Source organism: Lissotriton vulgaris, chromosome 6 (genome assembly GCF_964263255.1).
Source record: "Lissotriton vulgaris chromosome 6, aLisVul1.2, whole genome shotgun sequence".
In the NCBI taxonomy this organism is placed as follows: domain Eukaryota; kingdom Metazoa; phylum Chordata; class Amphibia; order Caudata; family Salamandridae; genus Lissotriton; species Lissotriton vulgaris.
In genome coordinates, this window is record NC_141694.1 from 164,341,389 (window position 1) to 164,367,614 (window position 26,226).

Sequence of the window (26,226 nt, forward strand, 5' to 3'; positions counted from 1 at the left end):
GTAATTCACTGAAAAAACCATAGGTTTCAGGCCTGATATAGTTAGGAATTAGCATTTAAAAAACTTTTGAAATTCACTGAAAAAACTATAAGTTTCAGGCCTGATATAGTTAGGAATTAGCATTTAAAAAACCTTAGAAATTCACTGAAAAAAACTATAGGTTTTTTGGGGTGTTATAGTTAGCTGGACATTTCACTCATGCAAAACCATTGAAATTCCTCCGATATAGTTAGTTGTACTAACTATATCTCGCGCACCCGCAATCCACTGCTGATGATGTCACATATTACATCATTCATGACATGGTCAGTGACATCACTGATGACATCTCAAATTACATCACTGATGACTCATTTCAGGTTGGCTAGAGTTGGTATTTTACCAATTCAAAGCTGTAATATTGTGCCTGGAGTGATAAATGGCTTTTGTCCTTTTAAATCTCGGCAAGGACAGCACTGTACTAGTCCTATGCTTAAAGTCTTTGCTTTCCATTGGAATTTTTGCCACAAGATATAGCAAAAAGCTCTCAAATAATTTACATTAAACTTGTCATGAAACTAAGTCGAACTTTTATCAGAAAGAGAGATTTGTTTGATTTGATGTTAACCCCCTCAGTAGATTTTGAGATAGTTGTTTTTAAAATGGGTGCTGGATGGGTTTTAAGTGGTTTAGCAAAGTTGAACCAGAACCATAAATCTGTGATTTTTCAAAGACTTGTCCTCTTGAGCCTTTACCTTCATTGTTACGTTTTCAAATGTATTACATGGATTCATACAATGAAAAAGCCAGGTGCAGGTTTCTTGGAGTAGGGAGTGACTTGCCTTCCCTTCCCAGTTCGGCCAGACATGCCATTTTGCTGTCTATTTTTAAATATGCATTGGTTTGGCTGTGCAGTGCATCTTCAACACAGATCACACTACGCTCTGTAACCAGGATTTAAGGTACTCTGTTTTGCAGGCTTAACTGGGTTCTGGAGCGCGCAACATTGCGGTCAGCCTGAGCTTGTAACTTTGTCCAGTCCGGCGCGACCAGATCTCCGCAGTAGAGATTTGTGCTATTTTCACTACAAACTTTAAATTTCCATGTCTCCAGTTCTACTAATTGCATTTTTGTTGCTTTGGCCTTGTTTTATTTATTAAAATGTAATCTCTTTTTTTCTAAACCTATTGTGGGCTCCTTTTGTGTTGTGTTGTCTCTGTTTTACTGTTTGAAATTTTGCAGAAATACTTTACACATTGCCTCTAAGTTAAGCCTGACTGCTGTCTGTCAAACTACCAAAGGGGTGAGCAGAGGTTAATTTTGGGTTTTGTTGTGCCTTACCCTGACAAGGATTGTAGTTGCTGCTTGACCAGGGTCCACACACCAGTCATCCAAAACCCCAATTTATTTTGCAGGTGTTCCTGTAGTACACCTGTAAGAGCTATGTAGCAGGTGTTCCCCTACTACAGACTAGACAAAAGAATATCCCTGTTTCCAATCACTTACTAAGGGAAGGATAGGAAAGGCATAACTATGTGGAGTCACAGACATTAGCCATGTTAGAAAAGGTGTTTATTGTTGTAGGAGAGTAGGGTCTGCAATCCTATGATCACCCGGACTTTTTGCTTTTGTTTCACTGGTTTACGACTTTCTCTGGCTGTGGGCCTGCCAATCAGACCCACAGCCTGGCTGTTCTCTCACTAAATTACAACGTGTACCCTAGGTGCAATTACCCAATTGGAACTGGGCCACCTTGTCAGACCCTGTAACTCAGGGCATCGGTGTACCCAGGGCCTACCAGGGGCTGAAGCATGTATTATGCCACCCCTGGCTGGCCATCTAAATCTGACACAACTGGCTGCACGACAGCTGGGGCGACGTAGCGTACACGCTCGTTGCTTTAGGTATAGTATCCCTATATCTAACCTCACAATGGACACCCGGGTTCCTATCAGTCACTCCTATGGCAGGCCTTGACAATCCTGAAGGCAGAGTGCATGGACCCGTGTGAATTGGGCTCTGGCACGAGCCGAGCCCGGTTGCAGCTTGCGGAACCAAGACCCAATGGCTGTTCCATGATAACGCGTATCACATCGGTAACTTCGGTATAGCGTTATCAAGACATGTCGAGTAAGGTGTCATAAGAATCGGGATGCTACCCCCTCACCAATTCTGGCGACGAGGGTAGCCTTCCACCCTTCTAGAGGGACACGACATGTACGTAACTGTGAACCCCGGTTAAAGTTAACTAAAGCCTCAGCTCCACAAAATGGATGCTGCCACCACAGACACGAGTCTGACCTCCTGCTGCTGGGAGTCCTTCCAGCGAGGAGAGCTTGGACAAAGGGTTTCCTGTCAAGGGTGGTGTTCGCACCGTCCCAGACAGGGTTTGTGTATTCTGGGTAGGTAGGGCTTTGCGAGAAGGTGACTGCGGAGTGGCACCCTGGTGCTCACTACGCATCTGCCGGTCAGAACCAGTTCCAGGGGCGCCAGCCCCTGACCTGGGGAAAGTCCGGCAGGGGAGAGGGGTGTAACTACCCCCCTTCCTGGTCCCACCCTTAGGGCAGGACCTAGTCATGTACCCACCCCTTTCTTTAGGATAAAGGCCGGAGCGGGGACCCTTTTTTTAGATCATCTTTGAATCAAGAACTACTTTCTACGAAAGGACATTCGAGACTCTTCTCAAGATTTCTCCCTTGTGGCTAAGGAGTAGTCACCCTGCATCCGCAGGCACCATCTAAGAACTCTGCGGTTTGCTGCAAGTCCTTCCTCAGGAATCCGACGACCCAGCTCGACGAGAACCGGCTTCCCTGGCACCTCTGACCTCTACCCACATCGTCAGCTCAGCTGAGATCTGTGGGTGCGACGAGACCTCGAGGGACCGGCCATCATCAAAACCTGCACGCTTTCTTAATCCAGCACGACCACCGAAGGAATCCTCTGGTGAGTGCTCTGGGGTCCGAGAAGCCCCGACCCTGAGCAGCTCCAGCACCGAAGTGCAGTCTCCCAGCATCTCCACGATCTGCGTGGGGCCCTTCTGCTCGCTGCTCAGCACGTTGTCTGGTCACTAGCCGCTGGCTTGTGCCCTTCTTTGACGACATCTGACAACCAACGCTGCTGGTCTGGTTGCTCCAGACTGGCCTTTGCTTCCATCTTTGAGAGAAGCACTCCGGGCCCTCCTGGTCCACTCAAGACGCCATTTTAGGCCCACCATGTGGCCCTGAAATCTGCCAAGGCTTGTTGCCCCAATCCTGGGCTCAGCGACGCCGACAGCATCAACCTTCGTGGGACAGCTCGCACCTCCATCCTGGTCGCCGACAACGCCTCCGGGTCCGTGAGACTGCAGAGCCTAGCGTCGCCCACTCACCTAGTCGAGGTGACGGCCATCCGGTGCCTTCCTGGTACCCTCTGACTACTGGCTAGTAGTACGAACTTGGTCCCCTCTGCTTTCAGGTATCAACGATCACTGATCCAGGCTTGAATCTCTACGAACTATTCATCACTGGTCGCCGGCCAGCAACTCCTTTTTTTCCGGCTCCTGGCTCGTCAGCGAAGACCCCCGACGCCTGTAAGACTGGTGCAGCCGCAGCCCTCATGGCTAGGTAACTTCGGCATTTCGGTGCCTGCATAGCCTCCTTACTCTAGGGTCCCGAGTCCCTCGCTTCCGACTTGCCTTATCGGGTCCGCCCGAGACCATTAGAACTTTCTGTGCCCTCGGGTACTTGTTTTAATTGTGCACTTGAAGTATTTTCCTAAGAGTTTTGTTCTGTGCTTAGTACCCTGTCCTCATAAAGAGTCCAGGGCTGTTGTGATTCTTAATAAATATACTGTTTATTTTCATAACACTTGTGTGGTGTCCTTTCACTTGGGGTTCAAGGGGTATGTGATGGTATTACAGCTGGCTTAACACGCCCTCTAGAGTTTAGCCCGAAGACTGCTCGTATCCACGCTACTAGGATAGCTGGTCTAAGGTTGACTTACAACCAATCACCATAAGGGTCGTTTGGAACGATACATAGTGGTCGCTAGAATAGCGAACGCTGCATATCGGGCCAACTTCTCACATTGGTGAGCAGCGGTTGGGATTTGAGCTTGCTGTTGTTTTACCACACGTATCCTAAGAACATCTTGTGAAAGATCGCATAAGTACTCCAGGTACATATAACTTAGCTTAGAGTACTCTGAGTTCTACTGAACCAGCTGTTGTAGCTCCTCAAGGCTTAGCACACCTTGGCTACAACTCTTAGCAAGGGATCAGTAGGTAAACCCATAGTGTAGGTAGGTGCATCACTTACACCACACTAGAAACAGCATGTCAGACAAAGGCGGAAACTCTGAGTCTCCCCTCGTGTCAGTCGACCTTCCACAGGTCACCTCCAGATATGCTGCGCTTAGCTTTCATGAGATGCGACAGATCTGTACGTCTCGAAAGATAAGACAGGGTGCAAACCCTACCATTCCGTTTCTGATTGGTCTCTTGGAGACTTATGATGCCAAGAAGGCGGGTAACACTGACCCTTCTCATCCCGAAATGGAGATGCCTCCCCTCGAGGGAACCCGAGGTGACCCTGACCTTATCCATCTCTCCGCCGAGGGCGAAGAGGAGGACGAGGAACCAGAGACATCTGGGGACGAGGCAGACAAAGGTCCAGTCATAGTTAGTCAGCTAACTCAGGACAACTTAAGCCGGCACGAGATTGGTACTAGGAGACCCCTGGGGCCTCTCTCGGGCCAGCTTAACATTGGGAACGGGCGAGTTAGGTCTCTGTCGAGAGGCTCTAACAGATCTGTTCGAACCAATGGCTCTCGAGGCTCTGCTCGAAGAGGGATGACATCACCTCAGAGAAGAGTGTACGAAGCAAAGGAGCGGGAAGTCAAACTGAGGATCGAAAGGGAAGAACTTGCCCTAGCCAAAGAGAGACTCGCCTTTGCTCGAGAGCAAGAGTTGAGTGGGACAATTCCCACTAGTGGCAGCATTCCCCCACGGGAACCCAGGAGTTTAGACACTAAGCAGCTGAATAAGATAGTGCCCCCCTTTAGGCAAGGGGACGACATCCACAAATGGATTACTGCTTTGGAGCGGGCCTGCACTGTACAGTGCGTCCCCCAGAGTCAGTGGGCAGCTATCTTGTGGCTCTCCTTTGAAGGTAAAGGTAGAGATAAGCTCCTCACCACAAGGGTTGAGGATGCTAACAATTACCAGGTCCTGAAAAACACACTGATTGATGGGTTCGGCCTAACCACTGAGCAGTACAGGTTGCTGTTCAGGGATACCCAGAAAACTCAGTCTCAGGACTGGTCTGATTTCGTTGATTGTGCCACTAATGCTTTCGAGGGCTGGTTGCTGGGCAGTAAGGTTACTGATTACCAAGGATTGTATAATTTGATCATGCGAGAACAGATTTTAAACAATTGTCAGAACCAGTTGTTGCATCAGCACCTTGTCGACTCGGATCTGACCTCTCCCCAAGAATTGGGAAAGAAGGCAGACAGATGGGTCAGAACAAGGGTTAAGCAAAACCAGGGCCAGAACCAGGGTGGTCAGAAGAAAGCAGACCAGAAGGGTAAGGATTCGAAAGGGGAACAAACTGACCAGAAGTCTTCGACAGGTCCCCAACAACCCAAAGAGGGGGGGGGTCAGGATTCCCAGAAAAAGAAGAATCAAGAAGGTCAATCGAAAAGGTGGAGCCAATACTGTAAAAGTAAAACTCACTGGTTTAGTGAGTGCACCAAGAAAGGAGGGCAGACTCCTACTACTGCAGCCCCTAAGACACCTGTGCCCCCTAGTACAGCCAGCAGTAGTAGTGCGCCTCCCAAGGGACTAGTTGGGTTAACCTTGGGTTCTGAGGGGTGTACACTCACTCAGGCTGTCCTTGTCTGTACAGGGGATGTGGATATGTCCCCTGATGTCAGTCCCAATACTTTGGGCAAATACCGACAGACGCCTTTAATAAATGGAAAAATGGCTCAGGCCTATAGGGACACTTGTGCCAGCGTCACCATGGTGACGCCTAACTTTGTGGACCCTGGACAGATCATGCCAGGTACCGAATTCCTGGTGACCAATGCCAGCAACGTCACTACCAGTCATAGTATGGCGATTGTTGCTTTCTCCTGGGGAGGGGTAAATGGCCAGAAAAAGGTTGTTGTTAGTTCAGACCTCGCAGTGGATTGTTTGTTGGGCAATGATTTGGAGTCATCACGATGGTCAGAAGTGGAGCAACAGACTCACATGGAGATGTTAGGCTTGCCAGCACACAGGTTTGCTGTGACCAGGTCACAGGTCAGACGATGCCCCACTGAACAGGTGCTGGATCCTGGAACAACGGACCAGACACCTCCCAAGAAGAGGAGCAGTCGGGTTAAGGCTTCGCCTTCCCCCTTGCCCCAGGTCGAGGATCAGGACTCAGAGGAGGCTGACCTCCAAGAATTGCGGGAAACTGAACCTAAAGAACTCAAACTTGATCAAGTTGAGTTTCTGGGCTCAGGGGGACCCACACGAGAGGACCTGGGGAAGGACCAGTTAGACTGCCCTTCTCTTGAACCCCTCAGACAGCAGGCTGCTGCTGAGGCTGCTGGGAACGCCACAGGTACCCACAAGGTATACTGGGAAGATGGACTCCTGTACACTGAGGCAAGAGACCCCAAGCCTGGCATGACCAGGAGGCTGGTCGTCCCCTTGTCTCAGCGTGGTTTCCTCCTTACCTTGGCCCACGAGATTCTCTTAGCAGGACACTTAGGCCAGACGAAGACATGGGACAGGCTTGTCTCATACTTTCACTGGCCTCACATGAACGAAGATACCAAGGAGTTTTGCTGCTCCTGTGTCACTTGCCAAGCCAGTGGTAAGTCAGGTGGCATCACAAAGGCCCTCCTTATACCAATGCCTGTGGTGGGGGTGCCCTTTGAACGGGTGGGGATTGACATCGTCGGTCCCATGGAACCACCAACAGCGTCAGGGCACAAGTTTATACTGGTGGTAGTGGATCATGCCACCAGGTATCCTGAAGCTATTCCCCTTAGGACCACTACAGCGCCTGTTGTGGCAAGAGCCCTAGTTGGAGTATTCTCCAGAGTGGGCTTCCCTAAGGAGGTCGTCTCCGACAGAGGTGCAAACTTTATGTCGAGCTACTTAACTGCTATGTGGAAGGAGTGTGGTGTCAATTACAAATTCACTACACCCTATCATCCACAATGCAATGGGCTTGTTGAGAGATTTAACAGGACCCTGAAAGGGATGATTCATGGACTTCCTGAAAAGCTTCGGCGTAGATGGGACGTCCTGATCCCCTGCCTTTTATTCGCTTACAGAGAAGTCCCACAGAAGGGGGTTGGCTACAGCCCTTTTGAACTTTTGTACGGGCATCCTGTAAGAGGACCCCTGTGTTTGGTGAAGGAAGGATGGGAGAGACCTCTCAAAAAGCCTGCAACCAGCATAGTGGACTATGTGCTGGGCCTCCGCTCGCGGATGGCTGAGTACATGGAGAAGGCATCCGAAAACCTTAAGGCCAGCCAAGAACTCCAAAAAGCTTGGCATGACCAAAAGGCTGTCTTGACTGTTTATCAGCCCGGACAGAAGGTGTGGGTGTTGGAGCCAGTGGCCCCAGCAGCACTCAAGGACAAATGGTCCGGGCCCTACACCATCCTGGAGAAAAAGGGAGAGGTCACCTACCTGGTAGACCTGGGTACTCCCCGGAGCCCCCACCGGGTGCTCCATGTCAACAGGCTCAAGGCATATGTCGACAGGAAGGACATGAGTTTGCTCATGGCCATGGATGAGGGACAGGGGGAGGATAGTGACCCTCTCCCCGACCTGCTCACTCAGAACCCTGACGATTGATCGGTAGATGGTGTTGTCTTTTATGGCAGCCTCTCCGAACATCAACAGGAGGATTGTAAACAGGTTCTTCAATCCTTCCGGCATATGTTCTCTCTAACACCCAGTCAGACCAATTGGTGCACCCATGAGGTCGACACTGGTGACAGCTTGCCCGTGAAGAGTAAAATCTACCGGCAGCCAGATCACGTTAGAGACTGCATCAAGAATGAAGTGCAGAAAATGTTGGAGCTGGGAGTCATTAAACCCTCGGACAGCCCCTGGGCTAGTCCCGTAGTTCTAGTGCCGAAACCTCACACCCCGGGCGGTAAGAAGGAGATGAGGTTCTGCGTAGACTACCGGGGTCTCAATGCAGTCACTAAGACTGATGCCCACCCAATACCAAGGGCAGACGAGCTTATCGATAGATTGGCTTCGGCCAACTACTTAAGTACGTTTGACCTGACAGCTGGGTATTGGCAAATCAGGTTAGCTGAGGACGCCAAACCGAAGACCGCATTTTCTACCCCTGGTGGGCATTATCAGTTCGTGGTGATGCCCTTCGGTTTGAAAAATGCACCTGCCACCTTCCAACGGTTGGTGAATCACGTTCTCACCTGGCTGGATGACTTCTGTGCGGCAAATCTTGACGATATTGCTGTCTTTAGCTCCACCTGGGAGGATCACCTGGTCCACCTGCGGAAAGTGTTAGAGGCTCTGCAAGCAGCAGGTCTCACTATCAAGGCTACCAAGTGCCAGATAGGGCAGACACAGGTTGTATACTTGGGCCACCTCGTCGGTGGAGGCCAAGTTCAGCCACTGGAGAGCAAGATACAGTCAATCAGGGACTGGGCTCCTCCAACCACCCAGACTCAGGTTCGAGCTTTCTTGGGCCTGACTGGTTACTACCGGAAGTTCGTCAGAAATTACGGATCGATTGTGACTCCGCTCAATGAACTGACGAGTAAGAAAATGCCAAAAAAGGTTCAGTGGACAGCGAGCTGTCAAAAAGCATTCGATGACCTAAAACAGGCCATGTGCACGGCACCTATCCTCAAGAGTCCAGACTACTCCAAACCATTCATTGTCCAAACAGATGCTTCTGAGTTGGGTGTGGGAGCTGTTCTATCTCAATGAATTTTGATGGTAATGACCAGCCTATTGCTTTTATAAGCAGACGGCTGACCCCCACAGAGAAAAATTGGTCAGCTATAGAGAGGGAGGCCTTCGCTGTGGTGTGGGCCCTGAAGAAACTGAGGCCATACTTGTTTGGCACTCATTTCAAGATTCAGACCGACCATAAGCCCCTCCTATGGCTAAATCAGATGAAGGGTGAAAACCCCAAACTGCTTAGGTGGTCCATTTCCCTACAGGGGATGGACTTCACAGTGGAGCATAGACCTGGCACTGATCATGGCAATGCAAATGGGCTCTCCAGGTATTTCCACTTAGAACAAGAAGACTCACCTGGTCAAGGTTAGCTTATTGTCCCAACGTTTGGGGGGGGGGGGTCATGTAGGAGAGTAGGGTCTGCAATCCTATCATCACCCGGACTTTTTGCTTTTGTTTCACTGGTTTACGACTTTCTCTGGCTGTGGGCCTGCCAATCAGACCCACAGCCTGGCTGTTCTCTCACTAAATTACAACGTGTACCCTAGGTGCAATTACCCAATTGGAACTGGGCCACCTTGTCAGACCCTGTAACTCAGGGCATCGGTGTACCCAGGGCCTACCAGGGGCTGAAGCATGTATTATGCCACCCCTGGCTGGCCATCTAAATCTGACACAACTGGCTGCACGACAGCTGGGGCGACGTAGCGTACACGCTCGTTGCTTTAGGTATAGTATCCCTATATCTAACCTCACAATGGACACCCGGGTTCCTATCAGTCACTCCTATGGCAGGCCTTGACAATCCTGAAGGCAGAGTGCATGGACCCGTGTGAATTGGGCTCTGGCACGAGCTGAGCCCGGTTGCAGCTTGCGGAACCAAGACCCAATGGCTGTTCCATGATAACGCGTATCACATCGGTAACTTCGGTATAGCGTTATCAAGACATGTCGAGTAATGTGTCATACGAATCGGGATGCTACCCCCTCACCAATTCTGGCGACGAGGGTAGCCTTCCACCCTTCTAGAGGGACACGACATGTACGTAACTGTGAACCCCGGTTAAAGTTAACTAAAGCCTCAGCTCCACAAAATGGATGCTGCCACCACAGACACGAGTCTGACCTCCTGCTGCTGGGAGTCCTTCCAGCGAGGAGAGCTTGGACAAAGGGTTTCCTGTCAAGGGCGGTGTTCGCACCGTCCCAGACAGGGTGCGAGAAGGTGACTGCGGAGTGGCACCCCGGTGCTCACTACGCATCTGCCGGTCAGAACCAGTTCCAGGGGCGCCAGCCCCTGACCTGGGGAAAATCCGGCAGGGGAGAGGGGTGTAACTACCCCCCTTCCTGGTCCCACCCTTAGGGCAGGACCTAGTCATGTACCCACCCCTTTCTTTAGGATAAAGGCCGGAGCGGGGACCCTTTTTTTAGATCATCTTTGAATCAAGAACTACTTTCTACGAAAGGACATTCGAGACTCTTCTCAAGATTTCTCCCTTGTGGCTAAGGAGTAGTCACCCTGCATCCGCAGGCACCATCTAAGAACTCTGCGGTTTGCTGCAAGTCCTTCCTCAGGAATCCGACGACCCAGCTTACCTCTACCCACATCGTCAGCTCAGCTGAGATCTGTGGGTGCGACGAGACCTCGAGGGACCGGCCATCATCAAAACCTGCACGCTTTCTTAATCCAGCACGACCACCGAAGGAATCCTCTGGTGAGTGCTCTGGGGTCCGAGAAGCCCCGACCCTGAGCAGCTCCAGCACCGAAGTGCAGTCTCCCAGCATCTCCACGATCTGCGTGGGGCCCTTCTGCTCGCTGCTCAGCACGTTGTCTGGTCACTAGCCGCTGGCTTGTGCCCTTCTTTGACGACATCCGACAACCAACGCTGCTGGTCTGGTTGCTCCAGACTGGCCTTTGCTTCCATCTTTGAGAGAAGCACTCCGGACCCTCCTGGTCCACTCAAGACGCCATTTTAGGACCACCACGTGGCCCTGAAATCTGCCAAGGCTTGTTGCCCCAATCCTGGGCTCAGCGACGCCGACAGCATCAACCTTCGTGGGACAGCTCGTACCTCCATCCTGGTCGCCGACAACGCCTCCGGGTCCGTGAGACTGCAGAGCCTAGCGTCGCCCACTCACCTAGTCGAGGTGACGGCCATCCGGTGCCTTCCTGGTACCCTCTGACTACTGGCTAGTAGTACGAACTTGGTCCCCTCTGCTTTCAGGTATCAACGATCACTGATCCAGGCTTGGATCTCTACGAACTATTCATCACTGGTCGCCGGCCAGCAACTCCTTTTCTTCCGGCTCCTGGCTCGTCAGCGAAGACCCCCGACGCCTGTAAGACTGGTGCAGCCGCAGCCCTCGTGGCTAGGTAACTTCGGCATTTCGGTGCCTGCATAGCCTCCTTACTCTAGGGTCCTGAGTCCCTCGCTTCCGACTTGCCTTATCGGGTCCGCCCGAGACCATTAGAACTTTCTGTGCCCTCGGGTACTTGTTTTAATTGTGCACTTGAAGTATTTTCCTAAGAGTTTTGTTCTGTGCTTAGTACCCTGTCCTCATAAAGAGTGTGGAAAAAGGTAGGGCTAGGACCTTTCTCAAGATTTGCCCGGCGCTAACCGCCCTTGTACCATTCAAGTTTACCAAGCAATGAGGCAGGCGCCGGAGACCAGAAGGCAGGAAACAGAAGTTTATTCCGACGGAGCAGAACACATCAGATCAGACAACAAGGTATCATGTCGAGGTGCTCTAACAGCCTCTCGGAGGCCTGGCCTCTTATACACTGGTTTATGGCATGTGACCTTCCTTTAATACAATCAAGTCTTTGTAAGGCAAGAGAAAAAGACATCCCCGTAATCCTAGTGTCAATCCCACCCCCATATACCTTCACAATAGAGGTTCTCAACCTGCTGATAAGAGGAGGGGACCATCACGCAGCTGAGTGTTCCGTCGAGTCTTAGGATGTGTGCGCCTGATCATATCACAGGGGGTGGGGAGGCCTGGATCAATAGAGGGTCCTTTGAAGGAGAGCGACCTCATACAATAAAGGGCAGTAAATGATATCTCCCGGCTTAGGCAATGGCCTCGGATCTGTGTGGACAGTCGGACACGGGGTGAGGGGCCATCAATGGAGTGGTATTCATGCTGCGTGGACAATCCAGCGCAGGAGGGAGGTTTATCAACAGAGGGGCATTCATGGGAGGAGAGGAGGTGTTGGTCAGGCGCTGGCGTGACTCCCAAGGACAGGGTCATGCAGAAGGGTCATGCTCATAAGGAGGAGGAGGGAGGGGGAGCCAGGGTGCGCGGAGGATGCTTGCTGGGTCAGAGGGACGTGCTGGCGATCGATCGTGGACAGGGAGACCATGATATCTAAAAGAAAATGGCTGCCATGCACGTAGTACATAGGTGACAAGCTGGCGCAGATAATGTTCAGATCGAAAATTTCAAATTCCACAGTCCTCCCTTTTAACATGTCTCGCCAACTTGTCAGTTTGGATTTATCCCCATAAGGCCACGTATTTCTACTTCATAGAGGGGACTCATGTGCTCATTTCGGAAGTCCAAAGTCTTTGGGCACATACAGTTAGAAACAAGGCCGCACAAAGGGGGCAGACATTGGACACCTAAGCAACACCCACATAATATTACAACAGGTATCAGCACGAAGGAAAACAACTTCCAACCCCAATTCTTCAAGGTGTCCCAAAACCAGCTCCCAAGTGACCATCCTTCTTGTTCTTGGTGAACCTCTGAGGAAAGTCTGTGGAGGTGTTCAATGGCTTTGTAGACTGAAGGCGAGTTGTCAGGCACGTATGTGCAGCAGCTGGATCCGATGATGCGGCATGCTCCTCCTCGGTCGGCTAGGACCACGTCTAGGACAAGTCTATTTTGGAGGGTCACGAGGCGGACCGCCTGAAGTTCCGCAGTGTTGTTGGCGAGGATACCAGCAGTGATGTTGATCGTTGTTTCTACCGCCTGGGTCAGGTGCCGGATAGCACGGCTGTTTGCCATTGGGCCCCACAGAGGAACAAGTCCCTTTGCTGCATCTAGGAACTGTGCTCCGGTGGAGTCGACTTGTCCAAGGTCGTCTGCACGCCTCTGCCGGTGATGGTTGGCAGGGGCTACATATGTGGGTGGAAGAACGAAGGCAATGTAACAGGTACCCTTCCAACCCTTCGGGAGCCAGGTGTAAGCTTTGGTGCCACACACAACGTACATGTTTGGAGAAGCAACAAAGGAAGGGGGGTCAGCTGAGTCCAATGTTCTGGTGATCTGGCAGGCGCTGTGACCCACCAGCTGCGTTCCATGGCCTTCGAGACACACGAGACCTGTGACATTGATGACAGACAGAGCCACAGTCAGTGTAGCGGTAGTTTGTTTTTGTAGATGAGAGAAGGTGGTCCTGGCTGGATTGTGGAGCACCTGTACTTCGACTCGTTCTTTGGCTGGAATGTTTTTGATGAAGGTGGCGCCTGCGAGCGCAGGACACAGGGCAGCAGGAGTCTTTCCGGTTCTGTTCAGCCAGAACCCAGAGTAGAAGTGTGACACTGTCCGGCCGGAGGTGGCGTTGTCCTTGTGGCTCTCTTGCATGAGGATCAGCCAGGCGAGGCAAGAGCCGTGAACTGAGAAGGGTGAAGGGATGAAGGGAATAGAGTGTCCAGTGGCATGCGGGAGCAACCCGCAGATCCAACAGTTTGTAGCATTTGCAGCAATGTTGTGTTGGTGCAACAGTTGCACGAAGGAATTGTTCCAGAATTCCCTGCGCCTTTCTCGGAGCTGAGGCGACAGAGAGATTAGGTGATGCTCTTTCAGGGGGGTCGGCTGTGCAGTAGGTAGCAATGCCTCATGTGCCAGTGTGCTTTCCTCCAGAATCCAGAAGGAGGTCATGAGGAGGAGACAGAAGAGGAAGACAATGAAGAGTGCGATTGTCTTTGATTTGTGCAAGTTGTCAGTCTTTGGATTTCTATACTGGGTATTTCCTGTTGCTTCCATCATCTTCTTATCTGGCGCTTCCATCATCTTCTTATCTGGCGCTTCCATCACCTTCAAGGGAGCTCGGTAGCGGGCAGAACCACAGACTTCGTTTAGCTTCTCTCCCGGCAACCCTTGATTGTGTTTAGGTCACCGTTCTGAGATTTAACTTAGTCCGTGGCCTACTTAGCCGAAACTCCCTCCTTTCGACGCAGGAAATACCCTTCTCTGGATGGCACAGTGGGATCGGAGAATTTTGCAAGTTCGAGTGCCTCAGTATCGGGATAACAGTCCAATATCGGTCGGTCTTTGCTCAGGAGCTCTTCTTGGGTGCTGACGTTTTCTGTCGTGGCCAGGTTCGTAGAGACCTTTCGGCAATGATGCGCGTGCAGCCAGTGCTTCTTCCCCTCCACTCGGAGTGCCGTTCGGGTGGTGATCAGCACTTGCCAGGGGCCCGTCCACCGGGGTTCCAGACTCTTGGCTCGCTGGAAATTTCGTATCAATACGAAATCTCCCGGTTGGATGTCGTGGCCGGGGCCCCTGGAAGTATCGGGGATAGCCTGCTGCACCTGTTGATGAATGACAGACAACGTTTTAGTTAACTTGCACAAATAATCAGATAGTAGGACGTCTGGGACGTCATGAATGGAGGTTGGTTTGGGGGCAGTCCAGAGATTCATCGGACGCCCAAACACGACCTCGTAGGGGGTCAAATGGTGCTTGGTGGGAGTGGAGCGCATCGATAACAAGGCCAGTGGGAGGGCATCCGGCCAGTTAAGTCCAGTGGTGGCCACTATTTTTGCCAGTTTCAGCTTCAGTGTGGCATTATGGCGTTCCACTAGACCAGCGGATTGGGGATGGAAGACCGCATGAAATCGTTGCTTCACCCCCAACCCTTTTAGGATTAATTGGATAACCTCAGCTATGAAATGGGGGCCATTGTCGCTCCATAAAATTCGGCAAAGGCCATAGCGAGGGAAGAATTCCTTCAGTAGTACTTTGGCAGTAGTCATGGCAGTGTTGTCACGGGTTGGATAGGCTTCCACCCATTTGCTGAAGGCACACACAATGACTAGCACATACTTCAGGTTTTGGCATCTCTCTAGTTGGATGTAATCCATCTGAAGGACCTCAAAGGGGTGATTGGGGGTCCCGAACCCTCCCCGGGGTACTACAGTCCCTTTCCCGGGGTTGTGTTGCAGACAGATGAGGCACTGCTGAACTAGGCGTCTGGCTGAGTCGGGATTTTGTCGTTATGCCAGACTTTGGAAACGAGTTCGATCATGGGTGCAGATCCTATGTGTGCGGGGGAGTGAGCCATTGTCAGTATGGGAATCAGATATGAGTCGGGCAGCAACCATTTGTTTGCATCTTTTGTTCGCCAGCAACCCTCTTCGTCCTTCAAACCCACCCTTGCCCATTTAGTCAATTCGTGAGGGGTGCTGGCCGACTGTATGTCTCTGATCATTTCCCTTGTGTCACTCCATTTTTCTGCTTGTGACCTAGTCACATATATGCGTGTCACTGTCCTATTCTCAGCTGTGGTTCGTGCAGTGATGTCGGCTAATGCATTCCCTTGTCCGACTAAGTCTGTCACTCTTTTGTGTGCCTGACATTTGATCACCGCTAATTGTTTGGGGAGGAGAACTGCCTCAATCAGAGCGGACACTAAATCTCCATGGAGGATTGGGGTACCGTGGGACGTCAGGAATCCCCTCTCCCTCCACAGGAGCCCAAAATGGTGGACCACTCCGAAGGCATACTGGCTGTCCGTATATACGTTCGCGGTGGTCCCTGCGGCTATGATGCATGCTCGGGTGAGGGCTATCAGCTCTGCTGCCTGGGCGGATCGTTGTGTGATGCAGGCTGTCTCAACTACTGTTCGGGCTGTCGTTACTGCATAGGCAGCTGAAGTGGTGCCATCTGGGAGTTTGATGCATGAGCCGTCTACCCATAGCTCTCCATCGGGGTCAGGAAAAGCAGTGTCTCGGAGGTCAACCCTACTCCTAGTCTGTTCGTCTGTGAGGGTCACACAGTCGTGTATGGGAGGAACATCGGGGTCGTTTTCAGGCAGGGGTAACAATGTGGCAGGATTCAAAGTCGTGCATCTCTTTAGTGTGATGTGGGGTGCAAGCAGAGTCAACTCGTACCCTGTCAGTCGTGCGCTAGTCAGGTGTTGGGTCTAAGGGTGTCAACTGCATGGGGCACTAATACAGTGAGGGAGTTGGAAAGTACGATTCCCTCGCTCTGACGGATGGAGACAGCAGCGGCAGCTACTGCTCGAAGGCAGGCAGGTAAAGCTCTGGCTACAGGATCAAGAGTGGCGGAGAAGTAGGCACAAGGGCGCTGCTTAGGGCCAATCGATTGAGTCAGGACAGACAATGCGCATCCCTCCCTTTCGTGGGTGAAGAGGGAGAAGGGTTTGGAGTAATCCGGCGTTCCGAGGACGGGTGCTGAGCAGAGTGCATCCCGTAATTCCTTAAAGGAGGCTTGACACTCAGTGGTCCAAGGAAGCGGGGAGGGGACATCTTTGGTCAGCAGGGCAAGTAATGGTTTCACAATGAGGCTGTAATTAGGCAACCACTGTCTGCAAAAAGAGGTTAGGCCGACCAAAGAGCGGACCTGCTTTTGTGTTTTTGGGATGGGGGTGTCTAGGGGTGGTGTCGGCCGCCAAAAGGATATCATCGACATATTGGATCAACACCACTCCCTCTGGTAGCTGGAAGGCATCCAGCTGTCTTTTGAGAGCCTGGCTGTAAATGCTGGGACTTTCAGTGTACCCCTGGGGAGCTCTACAAAATCGGTACGAGCGAGATTTTAAAGTGAAGCCGAAAAGATAACGGCTGTCTGGATGAATGGGGATAGAGAAAAATGCGTTTTTAAGGTCGATAACAGAGAAGGTGGTGGCAGTGGATGGGATGAGGGTCAGAATGGTGGTGATATCAGAGACCACAGGATATTGGGGTACAACCACTTTGTTAATCTCTCGTAAGTCGATGATGAAGCGGTACGCTTTCTCATCTCCTTCACCTTGCTTCTTAACAATAGGTAGGATTGGGCTGTTGCAGACGTTGCTAACCACTTCTTCAACCACTCCTGCATCTACCAGAGACCGAATGATTGCTACCAGTGCCTTCTCACCCTCTGGGGATATCCGATATTGCGGGAGTTTCGGGAGCATAGCGTCCTGTCGTACAGTTATGTGAATAGGGTCAATCATCATTCGCCCCACATCAGAGTCATTTTTGGCCCACAGGTACGGAGGCAGGGTGTCAAGCAGGGACAGGTCAGCGTTAGTTATGCAGCACATGTGTCGTGGGGGACGGGATCTGGGCATGTCTGGGTTGTCGTACAGAATGACTCGTATTCCATCTGGGGAACACCTAATGGTAGCTCGAAAATGTTTCAGTAAGTCAATGCCCATAATGGCGTCAGGGGAGTTGGAGGAGAGTAGAAATGTCGCGTCAGCAGTGTTGCTTTCTAGGTCAAAGGTAATAGGTACGGACAGGGGGTTAGTGGAGGGCGTCCCATCGAATCCTATCGACGTTATGTGTGAGCCAGACAAGGGTGCCCTTGGAATCAGTCGTTTTGATAACACACTACGTGTCGCCCCAGTGTCTACCAAGAATGGAGACTCTGTACCCAAGATCTTAGCGGTGACATAAGGACCTTGCTGGTCAACACAGAGCTCGACTGGATCCCTCCCTTGCCCCTGGCAGTCCTATGCAAAATCGGGGGCATTTTCACCTTCGGATAGCTGATATTGATTCTGTCGGGGACGGTCAAATGTATTCAGTCTTCCTGATCTGTCATTGTTAGTGTCGTTGGAGTTCCCCCGACCCTGTACTCTATTCCTCGGACCACCTGCCACATCCCTGGAATCCCTATTTCTATTCATCTCTAGCAAAACCGGACACTGGAATTTCCAATGGCCGAGCCCTTTGCAGAAAGCGCATTGGTCATTGCTAACGTCTCTCCGTCCAGGGTGAGATGTCGGGGTGTGATCCTTAGGAGGTAGATCTCTGGGGGTGTTTGATTGGTAGTTCCCCCTTTGATGTTCCCGTCCTAGCGCTATACCCTGTATCTGGGCTATCATTACCCTTTCCTTTAAATCTTTCTTCTTTTTCTCGGATGCCCTATCATTCTCATTCTTTTGGTGCTCGTAATACTGAGCCATCTGAAGGATGGCTGCGGGTTTGGAGGCCCCCCAACTACTCTCACTCGTCTGTAGTTTTTGGGAGACTTCTTGAGTTAGTCCCTTTACATAATTTTGCACAAACAGGTGCTGTCCGGTTGCGGTGGTCATGTCCTGGCCACTGTAGTCGGAGAACACTGTCTCAAATCGGGAGAAGTATTCTGACACATCTTCCTGGGGTTTCTGTCGACAGGCCGTGACTATCGACCAGTCTACTTTTCTTTCCGGGACCAGTGTTTTTAATTTCTGGACTATTTTATCTGGGAGTTCCAGTATGTCCTTCACTGGTTTACTCCCCGGCTCTCGCTGTCTGTCTAGTTTACCGAGTTGGTCCCAGGTATGTCCAAACAGATCCGTGTGGTCAGCCTTCCGGATTTGCTTCCACACGTCAGCTGGCAGACATAGCCCAAAGAACAAGTCAATATCTGCTAAAGTCATTATTGTCGAACCCAAGGCTGTGCCTAATTCGGTATAAAATGCTGTCGGGTTCTTTCTTAAGTCGGGCAGGGTTTGCTTAAAGGTTAGGATATCTTGTCGGTCCCATGGTTGGTAAACCCAATTGTACACAACCCTTCCCTTTGCATTTTCATTATTAATATCATCGCTCGTTCCCTGGCCCCGTGGCGGGATCCAGTAAGGAGCCGCTTCTCTGATAGGCATCATAGTATTGGCTACTTCCGCCGAGGTTGGTTCAGGGACCGTAACCTTGGCTTCTGGTTTCTGTTCTGTGAGGCGGCGGAAGACCTCAAGCATCTGCATGAAGAGCTCCGTCGCCTCACGTTCAGTCCCATCTCCAACATCAATTTTCCTATACAGTGTTGTTAATTTAGCGGGTCCCTTACTCTGATACCTATCTTCATACGCGTTCAGGGTGTAGTAGCTGAATCGCAAGATGAAATGCCGTCTGTGACTGTCGGCATGTGAATTATATACGCTCATTGTATAATCTTCGCTCTCCCTTCGTTCTACTAATGTCTTTGCTATTTTGTCAATCCCATCCCGCTCATCTTTGCTCAACCTATTTAGTCTGGCCGATGATTGTTTGCTAGACTCGGGGTCGTCTGATGAGGTTGTTAATGTGGCTGGTGCAAAGGCCGTGAGGGCTGGTGCACTAGCCCTGAGATCGCTTTCGCTCACACTTGGAGCGTGAAAGCTTTGTCGGCAGGGGGCATATGGAGGGGGCATGTAGATGGTTGGGGGACCTAGTAGCAACTCATCGTTCGTCCGTTGTTTGGAGGGCAATTCAGGGTAGAGCGCAGAGGGGGTCCTAACAGGACATTGGCCTGTCGACCCTGATTCTTGGTTTCGCGTGGTTTCCTTTCTTTCTTTTATTTCTTCTTCTAGTTGTTTTGCGGCTAGGTGGGCTGCCTTTTGTAATTCTTTCCCTATTTTTTCTTCTTCTCTTTTCTTTCGTTGTTCCGTTTCTTTGCGCCACATGCCGATACTGTCGAGCATAGTGGGCGTGGTCTTATTCTTCTGGAGCGCTATTTCTAATGTTTTTATTTTATTTTCGTCAAAGGAACCTATCAGTGGCCACTGACTTTCAGGGTTCTTTTTCGTATATTTATGCCATAGTTTAGTGTAAGCTATAGCGACTAGTCCATACTTAGTGAACATGTCCTTATTAGGGGTGCCCTCCAGTGGAGCTGGATGGTTCATCTCTAATAAGCGGTCCGGGCTAAACAGGCTACCAACCAGTGGGGAGAAGACAGGCATGACGGATTACAACGGGGACAAAAGTCTGCACTACCTGTCTTATCACGGCGGACAAAGACTAGACAGAATATTTCTATTCTACGTTATTTGGAGGCCGTGAATACCTCAAAAGAACCAATACCGAATAATCGGGCAATCAAACAATCCAGTGGGGAGAATAAGTGGGCACGAAAAATTATCGTTACCCACTCTTTCTCTACCTGCAAAGAGAGGCCTTGTTCTTCCCCGTTTGCAGACAAAGAATCTCCAGACAATAATCCACGAACAATAGTTCGGGAAACAGTGGGGGAGGAAGATAGGCACGACGGTTTACAATGGGGACAAAAGTCTGCGTTACCTATCCTTCACTGCTTGCAAAGAGAGAGCCTGTTTGTTTTTCCCCGTTTGCAGACAGTGAATCTCCAGAGGGTTTCAACAAAGCGTAATACTAGTATTATCCAAACAAAAACAATTTTCCTTAATTTGTCGTGTTTACACGACCTTACCCGGACCGCATGGACGGTTTCCTGTCCTCTGGATCCAGCGCCCGATCGTCCTCTCTCCTTCGTGTTGTTCGCGGCACTCCTGATGGTTCCCAGTCAGGACCGTAGATCACTCGAGAGAGGTCTGTTCAGAACTAGTGAAGGTCGGATGATCGGCTGTCAGACGAGGGTCTATCGGACACGAGCTCTTCCCGATCGTTGCAGTCGTTCACTCTGTCATCGGGACCTCTCCCACTGGATCCACGTGTCGCTGATGGGCCCCACGCTTTGGGACGCCAATTGTGGAAAAAGGTAGGGCTAGGACCTTTCTCAAGATTTGCCCGGCGCTAACCGCCCTTGTACCATTCAAGTTTACCAAGCAATGAGGCAGGCGCCGGAGACCAGAAGGCAGGAAACAGAAGTTTATTCCGACGGAGCAGAACACATCAGATCAGACAACAAGGTATCATGTCGAGGTGCTCTAACAGCCTCTCGGAGGCCTGGCCTCTTATACACTGGTTTATGGCATGTGACCTTCCTTTAATACAATCAAGTCTTTGTAAGGCAAGAGAAAAAGACATCCCCGTAATCCTAGTGTCAATCCCACCCCCATATACCTTCACAATAGAGGTTCTCAACCTGCTGATAAGAGGAGGGGACCATCACGCAGCTGAGTGTTCCGTCGAGTCTTAGGATGTGTGCGCCTGATCATATCACAGGGGGTGGGGAGGCCTGGATCAATAGAGGGTCCTTTGAAGGAGAGCGACCTCATACAATAAAGGGCAGTAAATGATATCTCCCGGCTTAGGCAATGGCCTCGGATCTGTGTTGACAGTCGGACACGGGGTGAGGGGCCATCAATGGAGTGGTATTCATGCTGCGTGGACAATCCAGCGCAGGAGGGAGGTTTATCAACAGAGGGGCATTCATGGGAGGAGAGGAGGTGTTGGTCAGGCGCTGGCGTGACTCCCAAGGACAGGGTCATGCAGAAGGGTCATGCTCATAAGGAGGAGGAGGGAGGGGGAGCCAGGGTGCGCGGAGGATGCTTGCTGGGTCAGAGGGACGTGCTGGCGATCGATCGTGGACAGGGAGACCATGATATCTAAAAGAAAATGGCTGCCATGCACGTAGTACATAGGTGACAAGCTGGCGCAGATAATGTTCAGATCGAAAATTTAAAATTCCACAAGAGTCCAGGGCTGTTGTGATTCTTAATAAATATACTGTTTATTTTCATAACACTTGTGTGGTGTCCTTTCACTTGGGGTTCAAGGGGTATGTGATGGTATTACAGCTGGCTTAACACGCCCTCTAGAGTTTAGCCCGAAGACTGCTCGTAGCCACGCTACTAGGATAGCTGGTCTAAGGTTGACTTACAACCAATCACCATAAGGGTCGTTTGGAACGATACATAGTGGTCGCTACAATAGCGAACGCTGCATATCGGGCCAACTTCTCACACTGGTTGGCTATGGTATGCAACTAAGCCAGGTAGAACCCACCACTTTAGTCAGGGTAAGGGAGTTAGATGCCCAAGATAACCCCTGCTCACTCCCTTGGCAGCTTGGCATGAGCAGTCAGGTAGTGTGTAATGGATGTGTGCAACACACAAACAGAAGTGATACATTAAACACACCACAAAATTGACTCCACCCAGGATTATTTAAAAACAATCTCATATGTTGTATATAACACATACACCACAATAACATAATTAATAAATCACTTTGCCAACCAGGCAATTGTCACAATATCACAGTTAGTGCAATAAAGAAAATACTTATAGGTTGCATACATTATGAAAATACCATCACGGTATATAATATGCAGTTCCTGAAATGATACTCGTTATCCTGTCATTACAAGGCCTAGAATGACGTAAATCATAACATCAGGGCATAACATGCAAGAAGGGTTAGAGGAAGCCCACATAAATCATCAAGTAACATCACACATGTGCAGTCTGTCGTAAATAAAACACCTTATCACCAAGTATGATCATAGAAACATGAAGAATGGGAGAGGTAAAACTCAGAATCACCAAATATTATGAGGTAACAGTGCTTCTGTGCTTCTAATGCCCATAATAGGGTAATCTTCTACAACATGTAGGTGGCAGGGCCCCCTGCCTACATACATCAGTGACTGTGTTAGTTCCCGTCATGTTTCATAAAGGGAGCACTGGCCTCCATCAAAGTGTACCTCATGCTACTACCACCACTGCAGCCAGGCGTCCCCACAAGGTGCGCACCCATATCAAATCCTGCATGGAGATCTCGCTATGTCCCCTGCATGTTTGGGAATGCAAAGGCACTTGCTGTTAGTACACAGTGCAACAGCCACTGACCAGAAAAGACCAGAGCCGCCCCCAGCCGGGATGCAGGATAGCTGGGTCACTTACCCCAAGACTCTCTACTGAGTCACGGATTAGTCCTCACACCCCAAGGGGGCACAACTCTCAGACTGTGAAAGACTGGTACACCTTCTCCGAGCAGGCCGACTCTGCCCACTCCATGACACCGGCGGAGTTCCTCTGCTCCGCTTTCAGTTTATGCCTGCAGGGCTCCTGTCCAGCAGCTGGGTGGAAGGCGCACAATGCAGAGGTCGAGGGGATTTCTCCTTGCCTTCCGCATCTCGCATAACCAAGGGGATCCTCGCCGGCCACACAGGAGCATTGCCGGGGAAATCTGAGCTGCATGCTTAAGTCAGGACGAAAAAGGTGTGTTATTAGTTCTGAATTCAGAGAGCCTAAACTCCATTTCTCTATCTTTTCCCAATGGAAAGTTACTCTTGTAAGATGTTACAAGGCAGCTCCCATATTAGCCTATGGGACAGACAGCCATTCAATAGTGAAAAACGAAATGCACTGTATTTCACTATCAGGAAATGCAAAATACACCGCCATGTATTCTACCTTACATCAACACTGCACCCTGCCTATTGGAGTACCTTGGGCCTACCTGAAGGTTGCCTTACATGTAAGAAAAGAGATAGTTAGGGATGGCAAGTGGGTGCACTTGCCAGGTTGACATGGCAGTTTAAAACTGTGCGTGCGGACACTGCAGGCCCACTAGTAGCATTTGATTTGCAGGCTAGACAAACTCAGTGCACTTTACTATGGACTTACCAGTAAATTAAATATGCCAACCATGGATAACCAATCATAATCACAATTTACACAAAGAGCATCTGTGTTGTAGCACTGTGCTGTGTTGTAAAGTGCCCAGAGTCCGATAGCCAATAAAAAACAGGGTCAGAAAAATATGAGGCAAAAGGCAAAACGTTTGGGGATAAACCTGCAAAAATGGCTAGGTCTAACACTCCACTTGCTCTGAGTACAAGCCGAGGGGTATACCCCCCTGATTTTTTACCCCAGAATATCAATGGGGCACTGTATGGACAAAATATAAACAAATATGGAAAGGCAAGTAAGTCTAGATGTTCAACACTTAACTCCTCATATGTACCTATGCTGTACATGTCTTCAAGGTGCTTTGATGTGGAGCAAGGAATAGTAAATCCCCTATATGCACATACCTTTCAATGTTTTGTACCCAGTGTATCATGATACACTGGGAGTAGATATTCTGTAGTACAATCAGGTGAAGGCGCTAGGGTCCGAGGTCTGTAATGGAGAGATATGCCTGGTTCCAAATCATGACCACTTTGGCCTTGGTTGCTTTTGTTTTGGACAATTCCTATTTATCCATTGGCTTATGACTTAAGGACTAGAATGAATGAAATTGAGGGTAGAGGGGTAGCTCCTTGGTTTATGACTTAAAGACTTGAATAAATGAGTTTGAGGGTAGAAGGGTAGAGCAAGGAGCCATTGTCCTCTATAGGGGAGTCATGAGTCAGATGTTGGCTGCATAAATCTAGAAAAGTTTCCCCACAATCTATCGGTGACTTGAGCTTGGTTGTATGTGCCTTCCCGATATGTAATTGTATAGCTCGCCTGTTTGTAGTATCCCTACTGATTTACACTTTATTCACGAAGTTTGAAGATAGTTGGAATGTCGTTTTTCTCTTTTCAAATGTCCCATTTTGATATGTGTGAGTAATTATGTGGTTGTATACTTTTTTTTAGGTCGCAATGACCGAAATAAAGTTTTTCTGAAATGAACTGGTTGTATGTGCGTATAACTGAAAGGAACGTGGAAAAATCTGGGGACCCTGCATCCAAAATCTAGAATAAAGGGGATTAAAGACATTGATCAGGATGTCTTTTTAAGAAGGAAGATTCCCTTCAAGAGGGAAGATTCCCTTCAAGAGTTCACCCCAGAGCCTCTGTTTTTAAAGCCAACTGCAAAGATGATTGAACCTGCCCATATGTGCCCTCCCACGTTATGTGTTTGTACAAACACGTGGAAACTGGTTTTCTATGCAAAAAACATATTTCCAGCTGGAATAACCATCACACACATCTAAACACACAGTTAAATCACAAAACATCCCCTAAACGTCCTTTGACTAATGACCATGTCATGTTTCTTTTTTAACCTTTCTTAGAATTGCACCGAAGATGTATGTGCTCTTAAGGGCATCGTGTTCATATAATGGCAGGTATTTAAGTAGAGCAAATCCATTAAGCCGGCATCATAGCAGTAGAAAGACTGAACACAGGAAGAGATTTAAAGAGACACGTTTGCCCTTTCTGTTTAATAACCACTTCCCTCTCCCGTCAGCTTTTTACTGTCAGTAGGAACCCTGCACTAAAGCTCGTGACAAGGCGATGCCCTTTCACTCCAACACCCCCTACCCCCCTCATTACAAACCAGGGCGGAAAACTGTTAGAAAACAGCTCCCCGGCCAGAACCTCGTGCGCGTTTGGCACGCGGAGAGGGATCTGCTTCCTGTCAGCGCGCGCGCTCAGTGACACATATCCCCGGATGATTAGATTAACGCTGGCAAAGCCAATATCAAATCCCGCGCAGATTACCACTGTCACCCGCAGTAATTACATTTATTCATTTTCCATTTAGCCAAGTTTTTACAAGCCGAGCAAGAGGCCAAATAAGCAATAAACACAGAGGCGAGGAATTAAAATGCTGATCCGTCCGCTGTGAAAACAATCAAGCCATCATCTTTCTTCAGGCGGCCCATTCATCATCCGCGAGGGCCACATTGCGATGATATGGGAGGCTGGGGATCTAATGCTATTACATGCAAATCCACGAACATGAAATTACTGCTTCTGATGTGATTTTACTAATAAATTAGTTCATTTCTACCTTTTCGCTGGAGACTAAGGGACCATGGAGAATCCCGGTTTATCCCATAACTGTATGTTCTTTAACCCAAAGAGTGCCGTTCTTTTTATTCTTCTGTTAGAAAAATATATGTTCTTTTTTGGGGGGGTTTAACGAAATAAACGAGGGAGGTAGCAAGGCATTCATTTCCTCAGGTGTCATTTTTTACACGCCCTGCCTGGTTCCACTGAGGAGTGGGTACAATCGCAGCCGTGTCATTAACAACCAATAAAAATAATAACAGGTGATCCCATCCAAGTGGAACTGGCAAGGATGAACATCGACAAATCAGTCTGAGGAAGAAAGTGGGCCTGCTCGAAGATCACACACAGGGACTACAAAGTCCATGAGAAGTTCATGCGAAAATTCCAAAACAATTATGAATATGGATCAATACCACATCAATAATAATAAAAAATATTATTTGACTACATTCCTACAATGAATTACAAATGCCTAAACACAGTGGGCCAGATTTCTTAAAAAGTCGCGCAACGCATCAAGACAATTTGCTGTGCTGCGTGGCAGGGCAAGGGCAGGAATGCACTATATATGTTACAGTCAAAGTGTGAAATCCTGCATTCTATAGAATGCCTAGGTAATGTATAGAAGGCCTGAAAATCGAACATCGAAGTATGATATGATTGATATTTTATACATTGCCTAGGCATTGTATACTTTGCCGGATTGTGTGCTGGCAAAGAATATAATACGCCTAATCCCGCCATTTTA